General features: G+C 38.1%; 2 long non-coding RNA genes across 3 annotated transcripts in view; one reads left to right on the top strand and one right to left on the bottom strand.

Moving 5' to 3' along the window:
- LOC143673453 (uncharacterized) overlaps positions 1–3551 on the bottom strand; it is a 31276-nt gene extending 27725 nt beyond the window's left edge. The window contains exons 1-3 of one of the 2 annotated variants that reach the window (XR_013170371.1): positions 3356–3551; positions 3162–3203; positions 577–687 (exon numbers count right to left, since the gene is read on the bottom strand). This is a non-coding gene — a long non-coding RNA (uncharacterized LOC143673453). The remainder of the gene's footprint in view (positions 1–576; positions 688–3161; positions 3204–3355) is intronic. The other variant, XR_013170370.1, reaches the window with a different exon arrangement.
- The window catches only part of LOC143673454 (uncharacterized), an 82580-nt gene continuing 61032 nt past the window's right edge, over positions 3433–24980 (top strand). Inside the window, exons 1-2 of the long non-coding RNA XR_013170372.1 lie at positions 3433–3615; positions 19215–19273. This is a non-coding gene — a long non-coding RNA (uncharacterized LOC143673454). The remainder of the gene's footprint in view (positions 3616–19214; positions 19274–24980) is intronic.

Below are 24980 nucleotides of genomic sequence, written 5' to 3'. Positions count from 1 at the left end.
GCATGAATTCACATGCAGGCACACTCTTTAACAGTCTGCTTAATGAAACCATCCTAGAATTTAAGCATTTCAAACTTCAGAGTTGGCTACTTTCCAGGCTAGGAGAGTATATAAAATTATACCAAAAAATGAGCCCACAGAAACAAAATTAATTCCATGCTGGGAAGAACAAAAGTCCATATTGCTGTATCTATTGCTTTTTCTACCAATATAATATGTATGTGTGCAATATATAAACGCCTACATTTCCTGCTGTGCACAAGGAACTGTGGTAGATGGATATATAATCATGAGCACAATAACTAAGATCCATGGTTTCATGACTTCATAGTCATCTTTGTTCTGATAGAAAGAAAAAGTGGGGGAAGGGACAGACAAAAAATTTCCCCTGTGTAGCTTCCTTGTTGGAATGGAGGAAGCTTTGGAAAGATAAAAATGTCTTTATTAATTAGTTAACTCTGCAAGCATGTATTGATTTTCTACTATTAGTAAGGCTTTTGTGTCCTCAGATATACAAAAATGGAAGAAATGCATCTCCAGTTAAGCTTAGTTATGTATGGCCAGCCAGCGACAAACCTGTAGAGTAATACAGTAAACTCAGCCTCTTTTTCCTTCTTTCAGACATCTGCCATCAATGTCTCCTCTCAGAAAAATCTCTGACAATACTCAATGGCCTGCTGAAATGGCCTGTGTAAAACAACAGGTATGTTATGGTATTAAAAATATGAATGTTAAGCCAAAACTCTATAGCATTATAAACATTTACAAAAATCTTAAACAAAACAAGGATGACAGATATCAACAATGTTCTTTAATGTTTTGAAATTTCACACTTGCCTCTCTGCAATACATTTCGTGAGCAACTAAAAGAGTAAACTTAGTAAACTGCAATCTAATCATGATTAAAACTTTTCAATAGGTTTTTACTGAATTTAGGATAAAGAAAACCAAGTCCTAAAATAGTCTTCAAGTTTCACATAACTTCCTGTGTCAGCTGGGACCCTCTCCCTTTAGCTCAATAAGCATCTACCAACTTGGCCTTCAAGAGAGTCCATCTTTCTCTGCTGTCTTTGACTACAATGGCTCACTCTACCCTCTATTTCCCACACCCCCAACTCTAGAACCATGTCCTATACACACACACACACAGATTTTCTCTCTCTTTTTTATAATTACCTGAACAACTCATCTTTCAGGTCTCCATTCAAAGTATCCATTGTTTGAGGAGATATTAAGTCTCCCTACTCCTTCTCTGTCATATTCTCCCATAGCCCATTATTTTTCCTCAAAAGATTTTCATATGTGGTTATTATATTTGCCTATTTAATTTTCTTTCTCCCCTCAACAGAGGCAAGGACCATGTTTGTTTGTTTTTTCTTCAATATCCAGCACTCAGCCTGTTACACAGCAAGCATTCTATAAGTATTTATTAAATGAATAAATGGCTAGAATATCAAGATCAACAAAAATGAAAACACAAACACATTGATAATAAGGCCAACATATGTTCTGAAATTTAGCTCAAATTAATTTGAGTTTCCTGGCAAACAGAATGAAAAGGATAAAATGATCAATTGGGACCAACTGTATAAGGGGGATCAAACCTTTCTTCAAAAAGAGGAAAAAAAAAAAACTTTCCTATTAAAAAATGTGGAAACTGTTCTCAAAAAGAGAATTTCCCTTCAAAGTACTGGACAAAGATCATAATTGAGCATGTGATCACTGATGTGTGTGTCATATCAGACTCTGAGTTTCTCTCTGGATTTGTCTATTTTAGTCACCATTATATCCCAGCACAAAATACAGTGCCTGAAATATTATAGTGCCACTAGCAAGCACTCTTTTATCAATCTACTTTTTATTCAACAAATATTTTCTGAGCAGTTACTATTTGTTCAGCACTGTGATGTCTGAAGCTATATGTACCCCAGAAAAGACCATGCTCTTTTAATCTATTCCTGTTTGTGGGGACCTATTATGGGTGGGACTTTTGCTTAGGTTATTTCAGAGGAGGCATGCCCCAGGGTGGATGTTAATTCTCTTACGGAGTCCTTTATAAGAGGAAAAAAGACAGCAGGCACAGAAAAAGCCCCAGAGAAATTAAAAGATGAAATTCAGGGGAGAAAAAAACAGAGAAGCTGACAGACAAGAACACACACAGGAGCTCATAGAGGAAGCCACTGATGCCAGAGCTGGATACAACAAAACCCAGGAGAGAAGGGAGAGACCAGCAGATGTCACTCTGTGCCTGACCATGTGATAGAAGAGTTGCGGATCCCCAGTAGTTGGTCCTGGGGGAGAAGATACGGTTCTGTTAATACCTTGATTTTTCACAGCCTCAGAACTGTAAACTTATAAGTTAATAAATCCCCATTGTAAAAGCCAACCATTTCTGGTATTCTGCTTTTCATCAATAATTAAACTACAAAGAGCACTCACTGTCCAAGGTACTTAAGATATGCCTTAAGTCAAAGTTGGAAAAAGTATGTCTTATCCTTTTACAGTAAAAGTAGCCCCAAATTACATACGCTTATTTGGGGGCTGCGTTTTGTGGTTACTGCTCTTGTTGACATTTGATAACATAAAAAGAGAAAACATTAAATCACGGCGAAACTACATGATCAGGAGCATAACAAAAGTTTTCCATATTCTTCACTTTCTAGAGGTTCAATGTGTTTCAGGGATAGAATTCAGAGTAACTAGAGGGAATGGAGGGGTACAGACTCCTTAGCACCACTTCCCTCAGTTGGGTTTTTGGCAGTTTGCAAAGAAAAAAAAAATCACTCCAGTCTGAACTTGCTGATGCTGGCTGGTAGTTCTAGAGTTCCTCTGGCCATAACTGTGTTCTAAAATATTGTGCCGTGTGGAGATGGTTCACCAAATCTTCGCTTTATAGCAGGAAACACCGGAGATTCAAACTACTTTTCTTTCTCCCACCAAGTAAACGTGGTTTTCCCATTGTCCTTATTCTTTGTAGCTATTTTCATTGCAAAGTTTTTTTGCAGTTAATTACTATAGAGATATATGTAGAGGGCGATGTGCGTACCAAAATTAAAATCCTGATCTTTGAGCAACAGTTTTCAATTTCATTTACAGATAGCAGCTGGATATTACATCCCACTTCATTCTGCCTTGATTTCCATAGGTAGGGCTCCACTTACCATCAAAAACAGCAAGTGCTCTGGCCTCTTCTTCAAGAAGAGCTTGTTTCGAAGCACAATGGTTAGAAGAGACAATGGGAGATGACTCACTCATGTTTCAAATAGATTGACTGCATACCTAATGCCCTCTCCCCTCCCCCCACCCCCGACCCCTGCAGCATAGAGATTCTATTTCACAATCCTTTGCAACTCACAAAAGTCTGATACAGACATCGTGGAGCCTAGCGAGACTTCTGGAGTGAAGACCATTGTAAAAAATCAAGGCCGGGTCCCATTCCCGCCGCCATTTTGAGAGTAAGTCACGCAGCCTCCTGCATGACCCGGACATACTTTTAAGGTCAAGGAATGTAAAACTCCCCTCCGTTAGTCACTGTTGGTAACCAACTCTCACGGACTCTGTCAAATCTCTCGAGAGTCTGCTGTAACCAAATCTCATGAGAATCTAATGAACCTTGTAAGTCATTCCCTTGGCAGTTCTCTGTGTCATTTGGTGTTGGGGAGAGTGCAGGGTTCCGTTTCCCAACTGGCTGCTCTTGGGTAGAATTATTCTGCTGTTTGTAAATCCCTAATTAAAACTCATGGGTAATTTTCCGTCTGGCATATTCTTTGGTCTCAGGGTTGTGCTGGGGTGGAACAACATTCCACTTCTTTGTGAAGTTGGGCAATAGGCTGACTTAGACTTTATCACAAAGCAATACTACCTTCTGCTAAATGGATAAATCACTTGGTAGAGGTATGATTTTATTGACATGATTTAGGCCCTCTAGACATCATTTTTCTCAGCCACAAAATGGGAACAAAAATACCTGTCCTGGGTGGGCAATGGTGGCTCAGTGGCAGAGTTCTAGCCTGCCATGCCGGACACCTGGGTTCGGTTCCCCAGCCTGCCGTGACAAAAAAAAAAAAAAAAAGTATCCTATTTCATAGGATTTTTCTAACAATCAATTGATATTAGATATTGTTGGGGAAATAGAATTAAAAACAAAATCTTCTCTTAATCAACAAAGCCTCTCCACAAATATGGAAGTGGAAGAAAAACTGTTTTAATATTGAATAAGCATTAAACCAGGTGTTTTAGTTTCCTAGACTGCACAAAGCAAATAACATGAAATGGTTCAGCTTAAAACAAATGTGGGTTTATTCACTCACGGTTAGAGTCTGGAAAATGTGCAAATCAAGGCATTTTCCCAAAGACCAGCTAGTAATCCTTGCCTGCTCTGTCACATGACAGTGTATGCTAGTCTCTCCTTTCTCTTCCACATTTCCTTGCTTTCAGCTTCTTGCTCCCACAGTTTTCTCTCTGTCTGAATTTCATTTAGTTATAAAGGACAACGGAAAATGATTAAGACCCACCCTGAATGAAGTAGGTCACACCTGAACTTAAATAGCCTCATCAAAATAACATACTTGCAATGGGTCCACACCCACAGGAATGGGTTAAATTTAAGAACATGTTTTCTGGGGCACATATAGCTTCAAACTACCACAGCAGTCAATCCACTAAAGAGATTACAAAGAAAAAAAGGGGTCTCACCTGTTTATATAGCCAAGTAGATATTGCCCATTACATACAGGTTCTCAAGATGATTGCTAATTGCCTCTAACAAAGGAAATAATAAGTTTTTTTCATGTTTCTATGTCAGGTAGATAGTTTGGATAGTTTGGAGTTTGGAGCCAAAGTCCCAAATTAAATGCCCATGGAAATGGGGAGATAAAGGTGATACCTTCCCTTTTACATTTCTGAGAAATGGCTCTCTTGTCCTGGGGAAAGACATTCCTATATTGGAAAGCTGGAAAAAAGTCTTACTTGGCTTTTAAAAAGATTTACATATATCTCAAAGGGGCAGAGAAAGAATTTGCAATTACCAGTTTACAAAAGAAAATGCTCTAAGAACAGGGAAGGCATGGCAGGTGCCACTCCCTTTCTGCAGCAGTGAACTTTTTTTTTTCCGATTTGAATTTACCTTACAGTATATGAAAAGACTCCCTGACATTTCCAGAGGTGGGAAGGATATGAGGTTGAGTTTCTCAATCTTGATGAGGAAAATCTACTCTTTTTCTTTCCTACACAGGTTTTTTCCCTATTCCACTCAGCTTTCTTGTGGGAGTTATGTGAAGTCTTCCACTGAGGATTAAATGAAAGCTTACCTTTCTTATTACTATCAATGTTTATTACCAGGAATGTAGTTTATATTTTTTAAACACACGTACTTCTTTTGCCTGACAATATTCATACCTGAATTTCTTTACATGAAGATATACCAAAATTCTCTAAATGATTTTAAAGTTAATTCAGTTTTATTTTAGCCTCAGTTATTATCCAATATTAAATCCATTTGGACATTTAGTAAATAATACAGAATTAGGCAGATAAGCTTTATTTCTTAGCAAAGTAGGAAAGGATAGTTTCAAACCAGAGAAACAAAAACACTTTCAACAGCAAAGCATAAAATTGCACATCCTACTTTCAGTGAAACAGTCCAAATGAGAGAACCAAATTGCTGTTGCTCTCATTTGAATAGCTCAGAATAATATCTAAAGCAAATGAATCGCAAGCTTGTTTTTGTATCACTTATCTCAGATTTCCTTCTTCAGGCACACTCATGAAAGTAGAAATAATGTCAGCGATAGTTTCATCTCATGTTCTGGAAAAAAATAGAGTAGAAAATTACCCACCCCTGATGCACTGGATGTAGAACTGTCTAAATTATTCAAACAACCATAGCACCTATGCTGGCACTGACTTCTGAATGATTCTCTTTGATGAGTTATTTCCCTGTAGTGTGTACTAAGCTCTAATCTCCACTGCCCTTCATTTCTCAAAATTTTCTACTCTGTAGTTTTGTTTGTATATCATAGAATTGTCAAAGCCCTAGTTGATTTCCTAGCTACCAGAATGAGGAGGCTTATGTCAACTCTATTTTCAGTGGCCTTACCTAGCAAAGGGAGTTAGAGTCATTCATTCTATCATTCAAAATCACATATTGATCCCTTTGTGTGTTAGAACTGAGCTAAACACACAAGGTGCAGAGATAAAAGCCACAGTTTCTGCATTCAGGGATGTCACAGCCTAGTTGTTGTCATCTAATAAGGAGACAATTGTTATATACATATATAAAACGATTACATAACACACACATACATACAGCCTGAGATAGAGATAAACACAGATTATTATAAAAGCACAGATAACTCAGATTAAGAGCAAATCAATCAAGCCTTGGAGGAGGAGATCATACTTGAGCTGAGGTTCAACAGGGGCAATTGTACCCTCCAAGAGATATGTGAAAATATCTAGAGACATTTTTAGTTGTCACAATTAGGGGGTTGTGGGAAGAGGCAAGGGATGCTGTTAAATATACTCAGTGCACAAGATAGCCTCCTACAACAAAGAATTATACAGCCCAAAAGATCAAGTGCCAAGGTTTAGAGACCCGTTATAAGAGATGGAAATAAAATTCAGATTACTTTAAGCAAGAAAAAGATTCAGATAATTGAAAAGTTAGGGGTATATTCCTTCATTGATCCAATAAATACTGTGAGCCTACTAGATGTTGGGGGATGTTCTAGGTATAGAGAATCACATATGGCTAAAACAGAAAAAGTTCATGCCCTCATGGAGCATACATATACTGGAAGGAGATAAGCCATAAACCAAATATAGATGGCTAACTATATAGTATGTCAAGTAGTGACAATGCCAAGTTGTAAGTATGGGGGTCAGGGAGAAGAAGCATGAGAGAGAAGCAGAGGTTACTGAGGAAAAGTTGATCAGGGAAGGGGTTGCTCTTTTAGATCAGGTGGTCTGAGAGGGTCTCACAAATCCAGTGACATTTGAGCAGGGACTGGGAAGAATAGAGAGAGCAAACCAAGTGAATACTTGGGAGAGGAACATTCCAGGCAAAAGGTACTGCACATTCTAAGACCCTGAGAGAGAAGAGTGACTGACATGTTAAAGGAACAGAAATGATGTCCTGGAGTGGAAAGGGGACACAAGGAAAATGGGAGGAGATGATATCAAAGAGGAGGAGGGAGGCCCTACGTGGCACATGATGTCCAGTGGTGTGAGTCTCCCTGGCAATGTGGAACATGACTCCCAAGGATGAGCCTGGCTCTGGCACCATGGGATCCACATGCCTTCCTGACCCAAAAGAGGAAAAGAAATGTAACAAAATAAGGTATCAGTGGCTGAGAGAGTTCAAATAAAGTTGATAGGTTATTCTGGAGGCAACTTTTATGCAAGCTTCCGCTATATACTGCTCATTGCCAAAGTTCACCAAACCCCAACCAACACCATTCCTAATAATCCTAAAGAACACCCAGGGCTCTATCTGAGATTCTACAAAAGTTTCATGCACTAAGTTTACTTTTCAGAAACCTGGAACCCTCTAGGCCAGATAAGTCCTGAAACCCAGAGAGGTCAGTCTCTCCAAGAACATCAGACATTCTCATCCGCCTAACCCATATTGCCAACAGCCCTTTTCAGCATAAAAAAAAAAAAAAATGGGCATAACCCAAATATCCCTAAAGATTAGGAGAAAGATCAAAGAAAAAGGAGGAGTTATAACAGAGAAATTAAGATTTAACAAATGAGTATGGCTACTGAATCATTAAATTGACATTTTTTTTTGTCTCCAGTGTCTTGAAACAGCTAGAAGGAAAAAACTAAAATTGTGGAACTGTATCCCATACAAAACTTTGAAATCTGTTCCATAGCTAATTGTTTAAATGTACTTTGAAATTTGTTGCTTTTTATAACATATGTTATAAAATAAAAAATCACAATAAAAAAAAAGTTTTTAAAAAAAGGAGGGGGAGGATAGAAAGGGTTAGTTGATATAAAATTCTGAATTTTACCATGAGTGAGATGGGAAGGATTGGAACAGAAGATTACATAACTACAGATCTGTAATACCAAGCTCACACTGGCTTTTCTGTTGAGAAGAGAGTGTAGGGTGGGAGACCAGGTAGGAAGCCATGATATTAATCAAGAGAAAAGATGATGTTGGCTTGCACAAGGGTGGTAGTGTTGGATGTCATAAAAGTGGTTGGAGGGGCGGGCCGCGGTGGCTCAGCGGGTAAGAGTGCTTGCCTGCCGTGCCGGAGGACCCCGGTTCGATTCCCGGCCCCAGCCCATGTAAAAAACAAACAAACAAACAAAATATAATAAAACAAGAAAATGTTTAAAAATGTTTCCCTTTCTTCCTCCCTTCCTTCCTTCCATCCTTCCTTCCTTCTCTGTCTTTCCTTCCTTTCCTCCCTCTCTCTTTAAAAAAAAAAAAAAAAAAGTGGTTGGAGGCTGAAAATATATTTAGGTAAGAGCTGATAAAATTCACTGATGGAATGGCTCTGGGATATAAGAGAGAGAGAAGTCAATGGTGATGTGACAGGATTCTGCCTCCTGAACAAGTATCAGAGCTGTCAGGTAGGAAAGTCATATTCAAGAAATAGAATGGACAGTGAAACTTTTGACTATCATGTGAAGAGAAAAGTAGAATAAGATTGGTTTAGAGAGGCAGGTCAGGGCTAGTTTCTGTAATTAGGGGCTAGAAGTCCAAAATAAGCTATTTACATTTTATTCTACATAAAAAGAGAAGCCATTAAAAGCTTTCAAACACGTCCTGACATGAATTGGCAGGCATTTTTCAAAGGTTCTTCTGGCTGCTTTGTGAAGATTAGATATATAGAGGCAATGGGAGGAGACAGTCCAGTTAGGAGCTCTGGCTTTAGTCTAGACAAGAGAGTATGGTGGCTCAGAATGGTAGAGGGAGGTAGAGGGAAATGAGAATAAGTGGAAGAAACTGAAATATGCTGTAGAGTTGGATCTAATAGGCTTTAGTGATGGATTAATTAAGTGAGGTAAGGGAAATAAAAGAATTAAGATGATTAGGGAAATCAGTTTCCCTGATGAATTTACATCACACTCTAGGCCTGGTGAGCTACCACTTAATCAGAAAGACCACATTTCTGAGGTAACTACAACAAATGCCTCAATTATCTTTATCTCCTGCTCAAATGTCAGGCTATGCCAGTTGCCATTAAGGATATTAGAGATAGATTTTCCATTCATGAAATTAATAGCTTATTAAAAAGCAAAATATGTACTAAAAATTGTTTCTCAAGGTGAAATTAGTTGTATTCAAGATGTAGACACTTCTGTAGATACTTCCCAATCCTTGCAGAATCAGTTCAAATATCTAGAGAGCCCTTCAGCCTCTTTCCCTCAAATGTAACCAGATGCTTGATCCATTTTGGTCTCGTGTCCACTCCTTTCAGAATGTATTAGTTAGGGTTCTCTAGAGAAACTGAATCAACAGGAAATGTTCATAAATATAAAGTTTATAAAAATGTCTCATGTAACCGTAGGAATGTAGAGTCCAAAATCCATAGGACAGGCTGTGAAGCTGATGACTCTGATGGAGGGTTTGGATGAACACTACAAGGAGAGGCTCACCAGACAAAGCAGGAAGACAGCCTGTCTCTTTTGTATCCTCTTTAGAAGGTTTCCAGTGATTAGATTAAGCATCACTCATTGCAGAAGACACTCCGCTTGGCTGATTACAAATGGAATCAGATGTGGATGCAGCTGATGTGATCATGATCTAATTCTCTGAAATGTCCTCATTGCAACAGACAGGCGAGCACTTGCCCAACCAGACAAACAGGTCCACCACTTGGCCAAGTTGACACATGAACCTGACCATGACAATCCACCCCTTGTCAACTTGGCAGCTATACTCATCACCTTAAACCGTACCTAATTTCTAAATAGAAAACGTTAAAAGACACATTTTTTTCCTCACCTAACAATACTCAACTGTCCTGCATATAACCGGAAACACATTAAATCTCCCTAGAATAGGGTGTGGGTCCTTAGGTAATATTCATTAATATTCATTCTTAAACTTGATATCTTACAACTTAAATAGTATAACATGAACAAAACAGCATTACAGTCCTCACTTCTATAACTGATCATGCATTCATAGTTCATATTTATCACTACCTTCTTCCACTACCCATTCCATGTTCCCTTTACCCTCAGCAAGCACTTCAGCTGACCATGGTTCTTTGCCTGGTGGGGTGACCCAAACCTTCATTCCTGAAGTTCCAGAGCCATTGGTAGTCCTGCCTGGATTGGGTTGTTGCAGTTTTCCATTGATTTTAATTGCAGGACATGGTAGTACCATGAGACCCTAGGGGATCTCATATATTCCAGGAAAACTCTCTTTTACATCCATGTACAGTTGCATTTCTATTTCCCCTGATAGTCAGGGTCAATCACCCAAGCCAGTAATGTAGTCCTTTTCTTGGCTTGTTGATCCAGGGCCATGAGTAGCCCAAAGTGACCAGGTGGCGGTCTTAGATTCCAGTTCAGTGGAAGCATTGTTGTTTCTCCTGGTGCAAGCATTCCCCTTTTTGGAACTAAAGCCTGTAGACCAGCAGAGCTCAGGGTCACAGGGACAGGAAGCAAAAATTTTCCTAGTGGATCACTAGGGGTAATAGTGAGTGGTGCCACTCCCATTTCCACCCCTTGGTTCCTGGACCCATGGATCCTGGCTGTGGGAGAAACAGCACCATGCAATGAACACTGATTCAGAGCATACACAGCTTCCTGGAGAACATTACCCCAGCCCTTCAAGGTATTGCCACCTAGTTGGCACCATAATTGAGTTTTCAAAAGGCCATTCCACTGTTCTATCAATCCATATGTTGCCATCCCACTTTTCAGGGTCCCACTCCTTTCCAATCAATGCCTTCACTTTAATGGCAGACACCATGCAAGATTGAGATTTCAGTTTATGCTGTAAAGTTGCTATTCTAACAATAAGATTCGGAGTCTGATTTTTGGAGATCTCAAGTCTACTACTACATGAAATAAGATTTTTCTTTAGGACACTCATAGAAGCGTTTACATGTGTCAGACGGCACATAAGCTTCTCATTTGAAGCCTTAAGCCCATCCCTCTCACTCATTAATGTATACAGTGTAGCTAACAACAACCAGCCAACTATTTCCACAAAACTCCATAAAGGTGTCAAAAACATTATCCCCCAGAGCCTGGCTTCGTACAAGTGAAGCATTAGAAGAATTGAATGGTAATATTTTGACTATCTCTTTTGCCAACTCACCCCATGGATTGGCAGTTTCATTCTGATTACAGGAATCAGAGTCCTTAGTGTCTCTGAGTCCAGTCAGAGTAGAAAACCAATTGTAAAAACCAATTTTTAAGATTCTGTTTCTTGAGAACCACTCCTGGTACCAAGTTGTATTAGTTAGGGTTCTCTAGAGAAACTGAATCAACAGGGAATATCCGTAAATATAAAATTTATAAAAGTGTCTCACATAACCATGGGAATGTAAAGTCCAAAATCCATAGGGCAGGCTGTGAAGCTGATGACTCCTATGAAGGATCTGGATGAGCTCCACAGGAGAGGTCTGCCGGCTGAAGCAGGAAAGAGCCTTTCTCTTTTGAATCCTCCTTAAAAGGCTTCCAGTGATTTAGATTAATCATCACACATTTCAGAAGACACTCCCCTTGGCTGATTACAAACGGAATCAGCTGTGGATGCAGGCCATGTGCTCATGATTTAATTCCACGAAATGTCCTCATAGCAACAGACAGGCTAGCACATGCCCAACCAGACAAACAGGTACCACCACCTGGCCAAGTGGACACATGAACCTTACCATGACACAGAGGTTCTTTGATTGCTTCCAATAGATAGTGAGATGAATCCTGCCACTGGGATATTGCCATGACCATCTCAGGTGAACATTTTATGCAAGATATTTCTGACACCCGACACACACATGCACAAAGCACAGAGATTTGTAACTTCATTCACCTTGCAAAGCATATTATAAGGCTGTATCTGTGACTACTTATTCATAAAAATCAGTGAATCAGTGTGTCTGCATGTATGAAAAATTCTGATATGAAATGTGCTTTCATTTTAACTGGATCATGAGAGTAGAAATGGGAAGAGTTACTAAATTTTAGCTACCCATATATATGGGAGGTTATCATGATCTATTAAAAAAGAACCCAATAGTTAAGAAAGACCAAATTGATAGGGCCAGTTCACAACTATCAGAACCACCTTGTACAAGTCACCCTCTCTGATCCTCAGTCTTCTGAACCTTTCAGCTATAGATATTATCATGGTATTTTTTGTAATGATTAAAAGCATGAATGTTTATAAAATCTGAAATGCTGCCCAAAGAACTTGACAATCCCAATAACTATTAATATCTCATCTTAACTCACCTATTTACCCAGGAACTTAACACAGCACACTGCAACATGATTTATTTGTTTGTATCCATGATATCAGATGCTAAAGGGGTGGATTTACTGATCTTCATAGTCCGGGAATACAGCACATACTCGGCAGCTATTCTTTTCTTTTCTCCTAATGAACAAACTTCAAATATAAATTTCTTGAAGAGATCAGCCCTCCCATTGCTCAAGGCAGTCCCACTTTCAGGCCCCATTCTGGCAGTCAGTAGGTCAGCATTCTGGAGAAGCCGAAGAGACATATGGACTAAAAACATGAGGAGAAAGCATTACAGCTAAAAGTTGAAACTTCAACCGGTTTTCATAGCCCTGCAGGGGCCTTTCCCAAGATTACAAGCTCCACCAAGGTCCCATTTGCTTCAGGCAGCTGAGGCTGTGCTCCCGTCCAGAGCAGCAATTGAAGGCAATCTCCCTGGAGCCTGCTCTCTCTGACCTCATTCTCTTTCAAGCCATGTATTGTTTATGCTAATAATCTACAGTCCTCTTTTACAGAACATTTTCAATAAACGCAATCTTTTGGGAGAAGTATCATTTTCTAAAATTAACTCTCGCCCTTTATTAATACTTGCTCTCTGATATTGGGGAATGTGAATAGTTTAAGTGTCCTTTTCATTGGTTTCATTCGTCTGTTAAATATCTAGGGACCAGTACTTCAATCAATACATGCAATCTTTTGGAATTAAATTGCCCTCTGTTAGGGAGCCAAAGGAAATGTCTTCAGATGATGAAACATTTTGTGTTTATCTCAGTTTCCTTTGTTCAATTGTTTTGGAACAAATGTACTTTTTTGCTTAATTTAATTGTCACCTACGAATGTAATCATCCTCTGGCAGCATTAGGTAAAGGAGGTGGAGGGAAACAAAGTGTTCCCTATTTCTAAAAGTAGGAATTTTTCTGAAAACTTTTTTTTAATTTTGGTAAATTGAATCAGATGAGGTATGTAAGGGGCACTGACTGTGATTCCTGATGGACTAAGGGTCTAATTTGTCTCCTCAAAACTCAGATCACTGTTTAACTGGAAAAAGAGGGCACCCTCAGTGTAAGGTGGGCTGTGAAACTACTCATCTCCCCAATTGAAGTTTTGATTTCCCTCCCCCATGGAGAATCAGAGAGAACCCTGCTCTCATTTATTGGATATAGTATATTATTTGGTTAGAAAAAAAAAAGATTGTTAATGAAGTACAACTTTAGGTATTGTGAGAGGGTGACCAGCTGTCCCAGTTTGTCTGAAACTATCCCAGGGTTAGCACTAAAAGTTCCACATCCTCAGAAATCCCAGTCCTGGGCAACCCAGGATAGTTGATCATCCTGGCATTGCATCTTCTTGCTTTGTCCTCTTATATTTCATCTTTATGGTAAACTATGATAATTTAAGTATTCATCCAATAATTTTCCAGTTATTTTGCTATATTATAAGCAACCTTCTTATGTTTACTACATGTCAACAGTTAAACTATAGGTACACAACTGAGTAATTGTTTCTGAGTGCCCTCAAACAATAGTAACCACTTCAATTATTTTAACAGAGAGAATTTAATATAAAGAATATTTAGCCAGTAACAACTGAATAAAAAAATGGATAATATATGATACCAGAACTCTGGCCCACAGCCTCGCAATCAATCCAGAATGGTCAGGACTTGGTCAATGACTACCAACTTCCCTATTATTTTTCACCTTTCCTTCCAACTCAGAACCAATCAGAGAAAGCCAAATATGTTCCCCAAACCACTTACAAAAGATGCCCAGCTTCTAGTTAACTCACCTCCAAATTCCTTATGCCAAGAACTTCCAGTCAGGGCACACCTGAAGCCTTCTCCTTTTTCCACCATAACGCTTTCCCATTCCTGTCCCTGCCTTCAAGACTCTGCCAAGCCTAAGTGACGGCTGACTCCCTTGCTTTCGCAAGCTCTGAATAAATAGCCTCTGTTTGTTCTCATTTGGGTGTTTTGTTTCCACACCAGGTATTGGAAAACTGAAAAGGCACAAAGACTGAGCACTAAGAGTGTGCAACTGCAGGAAGCAGCTACCACTCTTAGGGCCAAGGAAATGAAGGGAAAGTTAAAAATCTTAGAATTTAGAAACTTGTAGAGAAGGCCTTTATTATAGAGATATGATGATAATGTGCATTGAACTGAGAGGTATGATAAATTCAATGACCCATGCTGCAGATTCAGGCACACACACACATCCACTTACCTATACTATAAAATTTATAAAACCTGATAATAATGGAATTGATGCTCCTTACTGAGTGCCTACTCTATATCAGCCCATGTAATACCTAAAACATTTATTAGCAGTTCAAAATATTGTTTAAGAACTTCTGGGGTTCTCAAGACCCTTTCAGGGGTTCTGTAAAGTCAAAACTAATTTTATAATAATGCTAAGAAATTATTTGTCTTCTCCACATGAAGATTTTGAATAACTCATATCTATCACTTTCTAATACTTAACCACTTCTCTGATCAGATTCATGGTAAGTTTAATGTTTTAGTTTGCTAATGCTGCTGGAATGCAATGTATCAGAAATAGAATGGCATTTATAAAGGGGATATTTTAAGTTACAAGTTTACAGTTCTAAAGCCTTAAAAATGTCCAAACCAAGGTATCCAGAGAAAGGTTTCTCAACTACAAAAAAAAGGCCAAGTGACAGGATTTCTCTGTCAGCTGAGAAAACATGTGACTGGCACCTGAGGTCCCTGCTCCCAGTTTATTGCTTTGTACTTCTGATTCCAGTGGCTCCCTCTCTTTGGACTCTCACTTAGCTTCTCTGGGACAAAACTCTGGGTTTCTGGCTTGCTTACCATCTCATTGGAAGGCACATGGCAACATCTGCTGGCCTTCTCTCCTGGCTTCTGGTATCAAATGGCTCTCACAGATCCTGTGGGTCCTTGTAATTTTTACTTCTGCATCTCTGAACATCTGTTTTTGAGCTCTGTGTTGCCTCTTTTAAGGACTCCAATAAACTAATCAAGGCCCATCTTGTTACATGTCCATCTAATCCATCTAATCACACCCACAATTGGGTGTGTCACATCTCCATGCAAACAACCTAATCAAGAGATCCTACCCTACAATACTGGATGAGGATTAAAAGAACATGGCTGACCCCACAAGATTGAATATAGGATTAAAGAACATGACTTTTCTGGGGTATAAAACAGTTTCAAACAAGCACATTTAAAAAATGTGATTTTTTGATATCCTATAATAAAATGTGTCAACATGTGGAAGGCCTACATAACTCAATAGAAAAGTAGTTTCCACATTTTGTTATACAAAATTGTACATGGGTGAAAGACCCAAAGTAAAAGAAAAACAATGGATTTTAATGTTCCAAAGCACAAAATGCTCACTCATACCATATAAGATTCCAGACTGCAGCTAACCTTTCAGAAACTACCACTTGCTGAGTTCAGCTGGAAAATTGAAGGAGAATATCCACAATTTTCTCAAAAGGTAATGAGAGTATTCCTTTCTTTTCTAACTACTTATCTGTGTGAGGCCACATCCTCTTCACATACATCAATTGAAACAACATATTGCATTGGAGCAAATGTATACACATATATCATGAGATTACAACTGCCTTCTAGAAAGCTAGACATTAAAACAATTTGCAGAAATATATTTCAGTGATATTAACTACGTTCACGATCTTGTGCCATCATCACCACCATCCATTACCAAAATATTTCCATGTTCCAAACAGAAACTCTGTACATTTTAAGCTTTAGCCCCCAATATATCTGATTTGGTTCAAAAGGGGAATTTGGTTGTATATGTGATACTAGAATAAATTTTTTTTAATCCATGGAACTGCACAACACAAAAAGTGAACCCTAGGTTAAATCATGGACCATATTTAATAGAACTCTTGTTAAAATGTTCTTTCATGAATTGTAACAAATGTACCATATCAATGCATGGTGTTAATAATAGGGTGGTATATGGGAATCCTGTGTTTTATGAATGATTGTTCTTTGAACTCACAACTTCACTAAAAATAAGAAAGGGAGAATGAAAGGGAATACGGTCCAAAAAAATGTGCAAAAATACATAATAATGCCACTAACACTTTTTGGAAAATATAGTTATTTTCATTTAAAATGTTATTTATGTTAACATGTAATGTATTCATTATTTTATTCTTAAATGAGTTAATAAATAAATGTTATAAAAAAATTCCATTTTAATTTCTAATGCAGCAAACATTGATAGATATTACTCATAAAAATAAAAACTTTTTGAGGTACCTAATGATTTTTTTAGTTTAAGGGGGTATCTAGTCAAACGAGTTTGACAATTCCTGCTTCACATAGATCATCTCATTTTAGCTTCACTCACTCTTTGAGGTATAGACAATTATTGTATTTTCAGATGAGGTGCTTGAAATTCCAACAAGGTAAAAAACTTAATAAAGCTCACACAGCCAGTAAGTGGTGTCAGAGTTGATACAATTAGCCATTGGGTATGTGTTTACCTGACTAGAATAGGGCATAACTGCTAGGTAAGGCAGAAGAAGAAAGAACAGGAAAAGCAGAAATCTGGCAGTTGATTAAGAAATGAAAACATAGGAAACAAATTTTTGCAAAATATGTATTTCGTTTGTGTGTACCTGCTGTTGTTCATAACCATAATTTTATCATTGAAAAGGACAGCCAACATAGTGCTAAACCTTCACAAAGGCTACAGTGCATTAAACTGGGACATCAACTATATTTTTATATATTGGTGTAGGAGAAACTAAATGCTCCAGGTGGTTTCCAAATAGAAGTGTCACCAAGTACCTGAGACCCTTGGGATAATAAGTACAATATTTGGCCTTTCCCAGTAAATGCACTAAGAAGAGAAGGAAGGATGGTGGGGTAGGGGTGGGAGTTACATTCATTATCTGTGGCCTGGATGGTCTCATTTGCATTGGCTCTCATTCAATCCTCACAACAGTCCTGCAACCCAAGGGGTGTCCTCATGTTTAAAACAAGACCAACAAGACTTAAAGGTTTACTGTGAACCAAATCGTTCTAGGGAGGAAGATGAGCCGGGAAAGGAAGCCTCACCTGGGTCCTAGACAGAGACGGAGAGGTAAAGGGGACAGACCAGAAGCTGAGTTATCATTTCCCACATGGGCACCTCAATTTTAAGTCACAAAGGTTTGGTTTAAGTGATATCGTAAAATCTGAGGCCAGGTGCTTCCAGTTGCGGGGAAGTGTAGAGCTATAGACACCAAGACACAGGCAGGGCCTGACAATGTGGGACATTATTTAAAAATAAAGATATTACCCTCAAAAATGATTAACATTCTACTACACTCACCTCCCTACTCTCACTTGAGATGAATTTTTAATGTACAAAATTTGCATAATTCATAAGTCTAGAATCATATATTTCCCTGACAGCTAGCTAACTAAAGATTGCAAGAGGGATTAAAATTCTAGTATGTACAAGTGGATGTCTACAAGATTTTCACATAATTGAAAGGTAATAATGTTTTTCCTGATTGTATGTTTGTAAGTTATAACATTTGTATGTCTACATATTATAACATTTATACATTAAAGATAATTTGTGTTTCTTTTCATGGAAGGACAGTATACATAGGGATGGATGTTTTTCCATGAATAGAAACTTAGACCATTTTTCTCTATTCCTGGGCAGAAGAATAGATTTTTATCTGATTTCAAGATAAACTTACAATCCAGCTCAAAGACACTATCTTCTTCAGTCTGTTCCTCAGCATCTATAAGAAAAGGTTTTAAAAAGGATGTTTGATAAACTATTAAATGGTATTTATTTAATAGGCTGGATGAGATAAATAACTAAGGAAAAAACAGTAGAAGATAGCTTAAATTGTGATGATAGAAGTAAAATAGCTTGCACCATCTGTCTCACCACCTCTGCAACTTTTCTCTTATTCTCTTGCTATGTTTCTGCTAAGGACATTTCCACAATTTTCCCTACCTGTGCTCTGTCTCCTACCCTCTAAGATTTAATGCATGGCCATAATCTTAAGTGAGTACTTCTTCCTCAGAGCCTAGGCTGCCAGGTTTGTTTCTATGGTGTTACTCACACGTCAGTGGTATACTTGGCACTTGCGTTCTCATCTTATGTGGTAGTTAGATTCAGTTGTCAACTAGGCCAGGTGAAGGCACCTAGTTCTGTTGCTGTGGACATGAGCCAATGGTACATGAACCTCATCTGTTGCTGATTACATCTACAGTCGGCTAGGAGGCGTGCCTGCTGCAATAAATGGTGTTTGACTTGATTGGTTGGTGCTTAAATGAGAGAGCTCATAGCACAGCCCAAGCAGCTTAGCATACCTCATCTCAGCACTTGCAGCTCAGCCCAGGCCTTGGAGATGAAGAAAAGAATCACCCCGGGGAAAGTTGTTGGAACTCAGAGGCCTAGAGAGAAGGCCAGCAGAGACCATCCTGTGCCTTCCCATGTAAGAAAGAACCTCAGTGGAAAGTTAGCCTTTCCTTTGAAGAATGAACAAAATAAATCCCCTTTCAATAAAAGCCAATCCATCTCTGGTGTGTTGCATTCCGGCAGCTAGCAAACTAGAACATCTTATCTCCTTTATTGGAGGGAAGCTCCTCTTTCCCTAGTTCCTTTTCTCATCCCATGGCTCTGTTAGCAGAGCAGCTTGTAATGAGGGCTTAGATGATTGGGATAAAGCCTAAACTGGGCCAGCCTAACAGCAGGAAGCACATGTGGTAATCCCCTTTTCCAAACCTTCGGTTTTACAGAAATAGACTTCTCCACTTCTAAAGAGTTTCCTATGCCTTCCTGGATTGTCTGTGATCAGGTAAACCTGTCTAATTCTGAGGTGCAAAATTAAAAAGACCACTGTAGTCAAACAATTAAGTCATGTTCTCCAAAAGTGCTATTAGTAATAAGTTGATGTTTTAATCTCTTTCTCCCTAACATCTTCACCTTAAATGACTGCAGAAACAAGCTATTAGGTATTGACTTTCTAATATGAGATCAAGGACCATGAGAAAGAGCCAGAAAGTTGAATTTAGGTAGTAACATAACACCTGGAGATTGAAACATCTGCTGTGGCCTGAGAGAAGAGTGTTTCTGGACCTTTGTTTTGGCCGCCCATATTGTGCCATGTAACTTGGTTTTATTTTTTTATTTCATTTTCCTTTTTTTTAAACTATTATGTTCTAGATGGACCACTTTAAGATTTAGACTTTAGCAAGTGCCAATCGTGGTCTTTGAGCCTTATCAGGTCATAGAAACTCATGGCAGCTTCGAGCACAGGTGAGCAGCTATTTTATGCTGAGCTGCAGGCACTGGGTCACAGCAACATATCCATCTGTTGCTATAGGTGGGTTGCAGTTGCAGTCAGTTATTAAAGGTTGACTTTAAAGTTCAGCTTGACCTATTTTTGACTGCAATGCGTGGTGGGGTGTGCCTTTTCTAAGGCATCGATGGATGGGCAATATTATTTTATTATTTCCCAAGCCAGACATATTATGCAGCTGTGTTCTATTAAGCATTAGGGTTGTTCCAGTTTCAAATGCTAGTGCTGTGCCTAGGTAGACAGGAAGAACTTGGTCCCCAGTCACAAATTTCATTCTGCATTCAGGGATCAGAGCAAAATTATGGAGCCTCAAATTCATGAAACTTGTCCATAGGCTCAAGAGCAACCCTAGCATTTGGTTTCAAGCTGTCTTTACATTTTAGATCCAAATTAGGCATCACCCAGAGAAGAGAGATAAATTTTGTTAATTACAAATTTAAAAGACATGGAATCCTTGTTATAAAGAAAATATGACAACTGTTGAATTGCTGCAGCCTTCCCATCAGAATAGGAAAAATTGAAGAATAAAAATTAAATAAAGACAAGAATATTAAGCAGAAGCAAGAGAAAAACTTGCTTAAAAAAATGGTTGAGAAGTTACCAGACAGACTAAACAGATAAGGAAGAAATCAGAAATAAAAGATCAGAATAGATGGTCAGAAAATGGAAACAAAATTTAACTGCTCTTAAAGTATTAGAAAAACAGAACAGGTTTGAATTCATTGGGCCTCAAATTACCTGTACTTCAGACCAAATAAATCAGAAGGTCTGGGGGTGGGAACTGGCAATGTTTTTAAAGCTTCCACTGGTGCCAATATGCAGGGAACTTTCAGAAGCCATGTTTAAGCAGGGGACTGTTTAATTGTCTTAACTGTAACTATATATATATATATATATATATATATAGTTCATTATATATATATAAAGCCTAACACTGAATACAATTTAGCAGACAGGAATGACTCCCTCACAGGGAGCCAAGATTCAGGAAGCAATTGAGAAGCATCCTCTTAAAGCCACAGAAGGAAAATCCATAAAATGAGCAGTATAAAATACTTAAAATAGTCCTGAATGAATTTCAAGGGAAGATTTTCATTGAAAACAGGGCGATGAAATTGGGAGCATACCCAAAAAGCTCATGAGATTTGGACAGGAGAGATGAGGCACATAAAGTGGAAGGCAGGAAGGACGATGGGTTGCCTCGAGTTCTGGCTTGGATGTCGGTCTGCTGGGGAGAGCACCATCTATTGGGATCATGTAAACAATTAAATTGAAGGTCCCCCCAAAAAAGATGTGTTTAAACAATAAAATTTTTTGACAGACCAAAAACTCATTGATTTCATATCTCTCCCTTGGGAAATCCACATAGAACATAAAACGTTATGATAGAAAAATATTTTAATGAAATATTTTCAGAGAACACATTTATCTCATCTCATCAAGTTGGAATAATTAAAAGCGTATGCTCAGCTTCTTCTTGGGAATGGGATCTCTGCAGGAAGCATAGTCTACTCCTCTCTACTGGCAGTTTACAGGGGCCACCCCACCTCATGTCAGGGGTGGTGCTGGTGACACAGAAAGCACACCTGTCTAATTTGGGGTGCAGTATTAGGAATCCCATTGTTGCCTCACATCTACGCCATGTTCTTCAACAACTCTGCCAGTGCCAAAGCTAGTGTTTTCACCTTTTCCTGTTAACTTTTTCTTTCTCAATTGGTTCAGAATTTGAGGAAAAGATTTACCAAATACTGACCTCCTGAAAAACCCGATATTCTCTCATCTTTACTAGACTGTGATTCCCTGATACTTCTATTGGCAACAGTGCCTCTCATGTTTCCTTACTCATTCTTGTCCCCCATACATATCTGTGAAATGAGAATAATGTTGCTCATGGGATCTTCCCCAACCTTTTCATTTTGACTTAAGGATAAGAGTCTTTGAATGTCATAACTGGCATTCACTTGTTCCACATCCGACAAAAGGTGGAGTTTTTTGAGGGAAGAGAGAAGGAGCTTGGCATTCTTTTTCTAGCTTTCTCCTTAGCTTCCAGCAGCAGTTGTGTAGTGGCTTATGCTCAGAAGATGCCACCTCTCTGAAAAGTCGAAGGTCAGGCTGAGTCCAGGGAAAGGAGCATAAAGCATCTATCAGGCCAGAGAGCCAAGCTAGACATCCAGCCCAGTTCACCAACAGCAAAACCAGGGAATTTGGGGAGAATTGGGGGCGGGTATGAGGCAGTATTCCTTGCCAAGTATAAAAAACTTATATTCAAGATGCATCCTCTGGATAATTTTTCCTCAATCAGATACTGAATTTGATATACTTGATATCCAAAAATGAGACATCCTCCCATACATATATAGTCTCCTCCTTGGTGCTAGTTTATTTCTTAACATTTTTATATCCAACCACCACCACCACCCAGTTCCCATAAAAACACATACACAGTCTAAGGCCACAGACTCTCTTTCTGGAATTTCAACGACTTAAATGTATTGTAACCAGGATCCAGGGATTATATAGTATTAACAGAATGAAGGAAGAATCCAGGCATAGTATCTCAGGGCCCTTCTTAGCCTCACTTTGTAAGGGAGGGTATCGTGAGAGAAGTGTAAGGGAAGAAAACATATTTTATATGTAGCTTTCTTGAAATCAACATGTAATTAAATTCTGCCTGTTCAAGATAGCCCTGTAAATCATTTGTCCAGTCCTTGGATAAGAACATTAAAAAGCATTCGGTATTTCAATTCTGACTCCCCCAAGCCTAATTCCTGAGAAAGTGTCAATCTTCTATCCTTCTGCTCTTCTCAGAATACCTTAATTGTGCAATAAGGATGCCTAAATGAAACAGAAACATTATCCTAGGGGAGTTATGCCCATTTTATATATATACTTTATTATTCTCCATTTTAAATCCCAAACACTTTCCCTGTTTTTCACATTCATTAGATCAACCTGAATTTCAAAAGATGTTAAAAAAATTCATTCTATTTCTCATCTATGCAAATGAAATTCACTCTGGCTTTTTACAATCCAGCTTAACTGATATTTCAGTCACTAAAGTCTTGTTATTCTGCTTTAGCCTGAGCTCAGAGTCATCAGCCTACAATTGCCAATTTCTTTGGTATTCCGCACACAGATTACTTCCATTTAATGATAAGTCTTATTCCTGAATTTTAATCAGGCCCATTCTAACTTTTAATTGCTTTGAAAAATGAGATACTTTTGAAGGAATCTACACATATTTTGCACAATCATAAATAATTTAAAAAGAAAAATTTCATGCTAGAGAACTATGAAAGACTCATCAGTTAAAGTAAATAAGAAAGAGCAGTTGCAGGATTAAATTTGCATTATTTCACATAAGATCAGTGCAATTAATATGTTAAACTCTAGTTGACTACAAAGGCAAAGGATGTGTTAAACTTGCCTCTGAAATTATTGACTAAAATGATTTAATTACAAATTCTCTGTTATCTCTTACTGCAAGAATATACTTCCAGAGTGTCACACTGTGCTCCTTTGGTCATTGAATTTTGAAAGTTTTCCCCATTCATATTGGATAACAATAGATTCTTCAATGGATTCATTTCATTATGATCAGAATACAAAAAGTTCTATGCCTTTGCCAGTTGTCACATGCCACAATGAACCATAAAACAAGAAGTCAAGAGAAAGATAACTTCTCTACTAATAAAACTAAAAGTTGAACTTCACATGAGTACCCTGACTCACAGATGTTAACCTCTTTTTTCCTTCTTTCACTTCCATCCATTCATGTTTGAAAATCCTTGTTTATAAGAATAACAAAGGTGAGGGGGAATAGAGCAAGGTTAGACAGAGAAACATTGCCTTTCAAAGGTAATTTCCTCCTCCCACATATATACATTGCCTAAATTAACTTGAAGGAATTTTGTTTCTCTATAGCAAGCACACTTGACTTCAAAGGATGTGGCTCCCATTGAAGATAGGGTCACTTCCATGTTTAGGGAAGCATAGTGAGCATTAGATACTAAAACCCCTTATGCACATGAAAGTTATTCAATTTTTCATCTTTTTAATTTTTCCCTGTTTATAATTGAGCCTAACTTCTAGAAACATTAACACTGTATTACTTTTGCTGCAGCTTGTTAAATACATATGTAAAACACTACAGATGCAGTTGAAGTCCCAAGTTGAAAACATACCAAGTTCAGTTTTTCTCCATCCCTCCCCAGAACCAACTGCTAACACAAAAACTGAGTGAATATATCCTTATCTCCATGTTGTGCTATTTAATTTATATATCCATGAGTATATTGTACTATTTTATGGGTTTATCATAATTTACATGGATAGTTTCATGCAACATGTAGTGTATTGCAGCTTGCTTTCATTTTCAATTATGTTATTCATTTCTATCCATATTGCTATATACTGAACTTATTCATTTTTAGCTACTGACTAGTATTCCATCATATAAATATCCCACAATCTGTTCTTTTACCCTAATGATGGTTACTGAACTTATTTCCAATTTTTCATTTATGTTTTATTATGATTACGACACATTAGGTCTTCAAATAGCACCCCTCCTCAATCTACATTAGTTACATCTCTGTTTTGGTTCTAATCTTGCTTTCAAATTCCCAAATACATTGTTATTATTACTTTTATGTTTAAACTAGCATTTGTTTATTTTTTATTTCTACAATTTCTACTTGGTTCTTTTCATATCTACTTTCCTTTTCTTCATAATGCTGTTCTTTTCTAATGGTTTCTACCCTTTATACAACTCTGATAAGTTTTTAACATACTTATTTTAAAGTCTTTTCTAGATTTCTTTATATTAGAATCCATTTGTTACTGACCTTCTAAGGATAACCTGTTTTCTCAAGAACTTGATAATTTTTGATAAGGAGATAATCTTTACAGAGAGGTTGTTTTTTGTTTGTTTGTTTGTTTGTTTGTTTTCATGAGAAGTACCTCATGGGATAGTTCCATAATTCCTGCACTGGGTTTAAAGCATTAGGCTTTACTCCAGCACATTGTTCTTGAGAGCCTATTTGTGGCTGGAGACTTGAGATTTCTCTTTCCGAACTTTGAGATTTGCACAATCTCAATTCAAGTACTGTTATAACTCACCCAGCATTTCCATGGAATGCTGGGTGAGTTTGAAAGCCGAGTAGGAGTGTCTCTCTCTCTTCTACTCTCAGTGACTACTCCC

This window comes from Tamandua tetradactyla, chromosome 2 (genome assembly GCF_023851605.1).
Source record: "Tamandua tetradactyla isolate mTamTet1 chromosome 2, mTamTet1.pri, whole genome shotgun sequence".
Taxonomy (NCBI): Eukaryota; Metazoa; Chordata; class Mammalia; order Pilosa; family Myrmecophagidae; genus Tamandua; species Tamandua tetradactyla.
The sequence above is the reverse complement of the archived record's forward strand: the minus strand, read 5'-3'. Positions and strand labels throughout refer to the sequence as shown.